Here is an 8,795-nt window from a genome sequence, read left to right as displayed (position 1 = left end):
AAGGTTAACGGTCAGTTCTTGATTTATTCATCTGTTTGCTCTATGGTTCAGCTTTGTTAGAATATCATATTGATCTAATTTCAGAGAGCTCCGGAGTTGCTTTGTCAGAGCCGTCAAGGTCCATTCGGCGTTTCCTCAGGTTTCTTCAGAACCCGTGGCAATGGTGAGAGTCTCTATCGTAGTTTAGATTTCGAATCATGATCCGTCTGTTTGAATTGAGTCTTGATTGTTAGATAGTTCATTCACTGTAAACTGGAACTAGGGGTTTAGAGGATTCAACCGTTGATTGATTGCGTGATGTTAAGAGATGCGATATATATATGTATGTACACAAAGCTATGAGTAGGGACTATGTGCGCGGGCGGGGGCTCAGAGATGTCTGGGCTAGCGACGCTACTTTGACTGTGCGGCCAGGGGTTCAAAGACGTCTGGACTTGCGATGATACTTGTGCGGGCGTGTGGTGCAGAAAACAATGAATGAAGACAATGGTTAGTTGCTCGTTCAAAAACAAAATAAAAAGACAATGGTTAGTTGCAAACTTACAAATGGTATTTGGTTACTCCATAACAAACATAACAAATACTACGTGTTGTAGAGCTTTTATGAATTTATCACACTTTTGGTATCAGCTCATGTAAGATATACGAGCTTCCTTGCCAGTACTTTGCTAGTTCAGTGGTTGAGTCTTCATTTACAAGTATTCCACGGTGAAGTTTTTTTACATATGGACGGATGGACCCATAAAAACAAAACAAAAGAAACAATATACCTTTCACTTTCAGCACTCTTGATTGCTTGCAATTCGTGACCAGGGATAATGAAAAAGTTCATTCTCTCCAATGATATACATCTCCCTCTCATATCTCCCTTAAAACCTGCTTCATGCGGGACATCGCTCCGTCTGGTAAGAGTTTTATGGATGTAGTTGTTCCTCGAAAAACATTTCCGTAAAACTAATCTGTGTGGTACAAATGAAAAGAAACATGCTTCATAGAAAAGAACAAAAACAAGTCAACAAACCAAACTGCATGCAAAATCAAAAACTGTGTACACTTGTTGAGATTGAGAAAGTATATTTTTTACAAAAAAAAGATTGAGAAAGTATCTTACATGTACAAATACCTGCAACAAACTAAGCACATGTTCATCAAGAAAATTTCTAGCTATTAAAAAAAGAAAGAAACTATATTAAAAAGAAGAGACACTATAAGGAAGAAACTCTTTTAAAATGTTAAGATATCATATAATTAAGTATTGTAACTTTATAATTGGTTTAAAAAAATATTTAAACAATTGAATATGTATTTGAATAACAATACAATTATTATTGATATTATGAAATATTCTTTTGAATATCTAATTCATGATGATGCTTTAACAATACTTAATTAATTTTCAAAAAAAATGTTTGTGAAATCATCTTTACTTAAAATTAAAAATATGAAATTATTTTTGTTTGTCAACACTAAGTTATATTTTAAACGAAAAACTAAATAGAATTCGTAAAATATTTTTGAGCTGCCTGCACAACAACTTCTCTGATCGGTATGACTTTGCCCATTGCATTTTGCCACATATCGTTTTTGTTTGTATCTTTTGTTCGTTGTATGATTGTGATTGTGATCCCGTTTGATTGAATCGTTTATATACAACTGTAACTGGTAAATTGATTTGGAATTAATGGAACTAAAATAAATGGAACGATAGGAATGAAATACATCAAAAAATGGAATGGAATACATTTCATTCATTCATGAACAATTTTATTATGGAATATTTTTCTTTGTAATTTATCAAAATATTTTTAGAATTGGTGGAATGACCATTTCATTCCATTCATATCAAATGGTAAAAAATATTTTGGAATCAATGGAATCCACCATTCCACGTCATTTCATTCCAAAATATTGTAATCCAGTTGCACAAAGCAACAAATCCGAGACAGTTACCAAATTATTGGGTCAACAGTTAACTTTCCTAAAAGCTTAGAAAAGTGGTATGATTACACAAATGCATTAACAGCTGCTTTTTAATGTATTTGGTACAATACACAACTTAGAGCCCAGGGTTAACTTGAATCTCAACACACAAAGAATACCTGAATTTCCATGGGTTGCTCTCTTCTCTCTCAGTTGTATTCTCTTGTACTTCACGTCTTTGATTATGCGGATCTGTCTTGGACTTCGTTTTACTTTCCTTTTATAACTAATTTGACTTGAACAGTATTTAGGTACTCTGGATCAAATCTGGCTCATCTAATTCATTCGGAAAATAACAAGCCCATGGTTAGGCCCACTTTCTACAATGATTAAAGAAAATTAATTAAAAACTTGATAACATTAAATCAACACCTCAATTACATGACTTTCAAATTAGTAATCTTGTCTTGAATTGTACTATAAAATCATATTATAAAGAAAAACACCGAAATGTAGCTTATGAGAAATGGTAACACGAGGTTTACTCACATGACTTTAGTTAATTAAATTAATTTCCATAACGTTTACTCTAATTTTAGAACTTAATAGTCAAATGAGGTGTTGGTATACGTCGAGGGCTTCTTTGTCAAAAGAAGAAAACAGATTAAGGGGGGCCTATTGGAAATGAAATTTATATGGAATCTGAAATTTTTTAAAGTTCAAAGATTTTTAAGAATTAAGTAGATTTGATGAATTCTTGCCATATGTATTGCATAAATTGTCATTGATTATGATTGAATAGCATGAATTTCCATATATGTTTTTCTTTCCAGATTTATCTTTCAATAAAAATACTTAATTTTTTTTTATTTCAAGAAATATAGTTATTTGATGTTAAAATAATTTTTTTTTTAATATTTGAATTTGTCTTGTTTGATTTTTGTTTAAAGTTTTCTAAGGTCGACTCTATGATTTTTTCATGATTTTTTCATGATTCTTGATTATGTTATCTTTAATAATTTTTTATCTTTAAATTTATTTTTACAATTATCTTTCACATGACAACAAAAATGTAATACACAACTTTTTGTGTTTGTATATTTGTGTTTTTTGTTACATAGATTCCAATAATCTTATGAGTATAGATGATATTTATAAAGTTGAGTGTTATGAGTAAAACTAAAGAGAATTTATGTTCCAATAACAAGAGAGTTTAGTAAAATTAAAAAATTAATAAAAACTAAACTTTTTGAATAACAAAAGATTTTATATAGAATTCAAAAGTCCATAAATCAATAACAAATGATTTTAACAAGATTGTAAGAATACATAAATCAATAACCCCCCCCCCCCCAATAGAGAAGAAACCGTATGTAGGGGTGGACATGAATCGAACCGAATTTTCGTAAATTCGATCCGTTTTGTTTGAATATTCAATTATCCAATCTGATATGATTCGTAAGTACACTGAAGTAGGTGTTTCGCATGTGCATGCGAGCATAAGCATTTTTATAATTATTTATTAATACATTCATTCATAATTAAAAATACTATAATGATAAATGGTTTCATTTGGAATTTTGTATGTATTATAAATATTTTGAAAATTTATTTGTACATTATATTTATTATTAATAAATAAATTTTGTGAATCACTCAATATTCTTTTTTCAGTTATATAAAATGAAAAGTTTTACTTGATTAATAAGCCCTTTCTCAAAAAAAAGATTTACTTGATTAATATTTAGTTGTGTGTTTTTCTATTTTTAGTTTTATTTTTTTTATTGAAAAATATTTTTTGGATAACAACACAATATATATGGAATTATCTATTTATTTTAAAATATATTTTTAGTTTTTAGATAATTTTATTATTATTAATTTTAATCAGTTTTCTAACTTTAAATTCATTTTAATTTTTAGCTAATTTATATATTTTATTCACTAATGGTATAAACGATATTTAATCTATCTAAATTTTAATGTGAGAGTTCGAATGCGAAATATTACTTGGCAAATAATAGTATAAATACCCGGAAATTTTTATAATTTTAACTGGATATATGATTCAATCTGAAAACAAAATAATTTTTTAAAAGATAAATTATAAAATCTAAATATAATATAAAATAATAATGTTTATTATAAAAAGAGGAAGTTATTTGCATTTTAAAACTCTACTAAATGAAATAATCAATTTAATAAATAAATATATCATAATATTTACATAAAATATAATAATTATATAACTTATATATAATTCTGTTGGAGTGTTAGTTCGGGAATGTGATTAAGGAATAATTAAAGGTGATTTAAGGATAAAATAGGTCGAAAATCTCGTTTGTATTAGAAGAAAATCGAAGCACAAGAGGAGATTACAAATGTAAGGCGAGGTAGATATTCGAATCGGGATCGCTCTTACAAAGTATCGAAATCGTTAAGTCAATTCTATCTGAGTTTGCTCGGAAAATGGTTGGTCCTTTACTCGCTTAGCAAATGTTTTCCTTTATAGACAAAAAGGCTCTCCAAATCCGACAAAAGAAAGCTTGTCGTCTTTTGCGATGAGTCATATATTCGGTCTGAGTTAGAATGATGTCACATATTCTATGTGATGTGGGTTCATCTCGCTTCATCCCAAAACTGACTCGTTCCTACTCCTTTGACTGGTCTGCACGCCTACTGGCGGTATGGGTTGGGAGCTCTTCACGTCGCCTTCGCCGCCCATGACCCTCAAAACGAGCTGGACCGATCCTACTTTTTGAGCCAAATTTAAAAGTGGATTTTTTCCATAAATGGGCCGGACATTGATAGGGGTGTGCAGTTCACCTCCAACATACATGTACATAATGGATCAAATTGGATATTCGTTTCTAAAATATTAGTATTTTTGTTTTTCTTTGTTTCTTACTGGTATTTGCATGTTAGTATTTGTTTTGCTTCGTAAAGTAATATATATTCAGATTTTTCTATTTGAATTAAAACGGAAAATGAAGTTAATCAACATGTACTGATATATTGCCCAGTCCAATAACCGTACTTGAAGACAGGGGCTGAGCTATGTGAGGAGTGAATGGGGCAGTTGCTCCCATGATTATTATTTTTTTGCTAATTTTGTATATAATTTTTAGTAATGCCCTTGATGAAAATTTGAATTTGTAACTATATTACTAGTGTTTTAAAGTTTTGCTCTGGGTGAAAACTATTTCTAAATCCGCCACTGAAGAAACAAAAATTCAAATGAATTTATATTGCCGTGGCGTAATTGGAGAAGGAGATGCTCGCTCGCTCGTCAATGACTCATGGCCATAAGTGGATCATGTAATCCATATTCTCTGTGCACCCACGCGCCGGGGTGATTACGCGTTTAAGCACACACCAATTAACCTAATGTGCCAACAATACCACAATCGAATGGTATGTTATTGTAGCACTTTAGGATCGAATCCACAAGGAACTAGAGATCTACAACACCAAGAATACACAAACTTTCCTAATCCAAGCAAACAAGAAGATGGATGATTTTGTAACAAGCTAATGTCTTAGAAATATAAACAAGGTGATCTCAAATCCAATCAAGAAATACATGCAAAAACTTTCAATCAAGTGCTAAGGATGGATCCATGGACAAAGATAATTGATATAAGGTGATCAAGGTTCAATCTAGGATTTTCAAACAAAATAATCAACAAGTCTATAGGTCTAGATCTCATTCAAAATAGATTAATCCACTCCCGTGATAATAATCCCTATGCTAGTCATATATTAAACATCAACTCCCGTTGGCTAACACATTCAAGTATGCATAAATCACAAGTCTACTAACCACTTAAACATCTCGGACATCAACTGTCGTTGGCCAAATATGTAAAAGACAATGCTAAGTTCATTCAAGCATTTTAACAAACATCTTGCGAACGTAAAATAGCTTAAGGTCTAGATGAAAGTGATCAAGTCTAATCTAGCATTAAGAACACTTAGCAAGCATAGAACAATGTTAATCAAGTAATAAACATCCTAAATATCCACTTAATCACCCTAATCTATCTAACCCTTGAATCACAAGTTCACTACTCACTAATTTCCATGAGAAACCTTAAACCCATGTAAGGATCAAGACTAATCATGTTAATGACCAAGAAAAACACAAATATAATATGAAGTACTTCCTTAGATTATCAAAAGATTCAAGTTTTTACAAGTTTAGACAAAGTCTCGAGAGAAAATGAGATAAGATTAAGAGTTTTAGTTCTAAATCTATTTATAGGATTGTCAAACTCGAGCTGGTTTGATTAAATTAAACCGGGTCAAACCGGAATAAACCGATCAACAATTTTGGAATAGTGTCCACCGCGGCCTTCGCATCTCGCGGGCTCAAACCGCTGGATCATCTTCTTCGCCGCGGTCTGCACTTACCCGCGTCCGTCTTCCGCGGTTCTCCCTGGAACTCTCTGCCACGAATCCGCGGTCATGCTCAGCCCGCGTCTGTGGTCCGCGTCGGCTCCTTCCCAAGCTCGAGTCTCTGCCATGTTTCCGCGGTCGTAACCAACCCGCTGTGTGAGTCTGCGGCGTCTCTCCTCTCCACCGCATCCAAGCTCGGCCCGTGTCGTCAACCAGTCGTGCTCCAGCTCCTCTCCAGCGCTGTGCTCTGCTGCACGCCCGCTTCGTCTTTGTCGAGTTCGTCATCAGCTTCACATCGTCGTGGTCGTCGTCTTGCTCCGTCATCTGAACCTCCACGATTCGATCTCCTCCAAGCACCACTCTTCTCCAAATCTCGTGTTATCCTCCTCCACGTAGTGCTCAGCTTCATCGCCGCGGTCATGTCCTCGTTGAATCGAGCCTCGCCGTCGGGATTCAGATCCGGCGAAAAGAAGTCGTGAGCTCCAATGGCTACTTTTGATCTTTTTGCAAACTTGGTCCTTTAACTTTTGATTCTTTACAAAATGGCCCCCAGCTTTAGAATTTGCAGACACACCCTCTCAAATCAACCCCAATCTTTCATTTGTGCGATTTAGCCCTCGTGTAATTGCAGGATGGTCCTTTGGTTTCGGATTTCTTTCAAATAGGCCACAAAATCCATAACTTGCAAGAACAACCTTGTGATTTCGCCCAAAACTTCTCAAGTGTGCACTTTAGACCACGTTTATGCAATTATGCATGTAAATGCAATATTAAGACCTAAATGCAACCTAGAATGATTAAAATGAGCTAAATGAGATGTTAAATATCGTTAAAATCATGAGTTATCAGGGGGAAGGTGAGTGAGTGAGAACAAACCTATCTTTGAAGATATAGGAAACCAGCACAGTGATGAATGACACAAAATGGATCTGCGTTGAGAAAAGAAGGGACAATGTTGAGTGGGTCATCACGTACGGTCGACACGCGTCGCCGTCCTCAGTTTATACATGGGAGATGGGACCAACCGTTGAAAGTTGAAACTGCGAAGTTCTCACTAACTGATGTATGTAATTCATTGTAATTTGTATTTATGCGATTTTCTCTGTGACGAAGTACAAAAATGATCCCGATAAATTTTTTCTTTGACTTTTAAGTTAGTTTTGTTGTGTACAATCACAGTCATTGTCAGCACCTTGAGAACGGTCTAAGAAACGGTGTCATAAGAGCATGATTAATCTGAGCTCTTAATTTGGAGTTCTTAACTCATGATTTGATACTTTTTTATAACATTTTTCGGCTAAGAGCCGACTCTTATATCTCTTGTTTAAAAGATAAACGGTTCTTAGCCAAAGCTAAGAACCTAATCCTAAGAGACCGGATTAATCATGGTCTAACGGCTCTAAAACGCACCACCGTGCATCCCTGTTTACGCACGTTTTCTTGACCAGATACAGCACACCATTAAGATAGAAGTACTTATACAATTATGCGCATACGTTTTAGTACTATTACAAAAGAACAATAAGTACTACATCAAAATATTCCTAATACATGCTCGGTCAAATTGTGCCACGCAGAATTTTTGTTATCGTCGAGTTGTAGACTTGTAGTCTTCGTATCCTATTTGAAGTGATCCACCGGTTTTAAGGAACATTCGGCTCTAAAGAACGACTTTTCGATGTTCAGTTAAGTTTTGACGTGTAATTTCTTGATTCTTTCATATTCGAGTATTGTTTTCAGTTAACATATTTTAGAAGATTTGCTCATTATACGTGTAGTCAGGTGCTATGTTCTTTCTAATATGGCTTGTCAGGTGCTATGATTCTGGACTATAAACAGCAAATGGATTTTAGTAGAAACATGTATATTGTGGAGACAAAACTTATAACATTTCAAAACATCAAACTTCAGCAGCCACAAACACACAAATGGGTACAGCATTCTTTTTTTTTTTTGCTAACTTACAAGTCTTTTTTAATCAAAACTTAAAGTTTTGTCAACTTTTGAAGCATGGTAAATATACAAATCATATGTTCTTTCACAGGTTATTGGAATAGCAAAAATACTTGTTATTTTTGAAACATCTACAATGTTACCAAACTTAAGATCGAAACATAAACTAATCGTAGAATGGACATATTATTTACTTTTATCATGCTTATATTTCATATTATTTAATTATCTATATGATTTCATATAGATGGACGACAAGCAATGGCCGGCCATGGCTTCTGACTACTGAGGTTTGTTATCATTACACACGTGGGAACCGAAATTCGCACTGTCGATTTACGTTTAAATGAGAAAACTAGGAAAACCCTAATTTCCCAGAGGTCCCGGATCTCAGCGAGAGCCAACGGCAAGTGACCAAATATATGCGGAAATCATGAAAAGATAACAAACGAGTTTAGAGAAAACAGTAGATCTTATTTCGAGTCCGCGTGAGAGCGTTGCGATCATTACAAGAGATCATAAAA

This window comes from Brassica oleracea, chromosome C2 (assembly GCF_000695525.1).
Source record: "Brassica oleracea var. oleracea cultivar TO1000 chromosome C2, BOL, whole genome shotgun sequence".
NCBI lineage: Eukaryota > Viridiplantae > Streptophyta > Magnoliopsida > Brassicales > Brassicaceae > Brassica > Brassica oleracea.
This window is presented reverse-complemented; position numbering follows the sequence as displayed.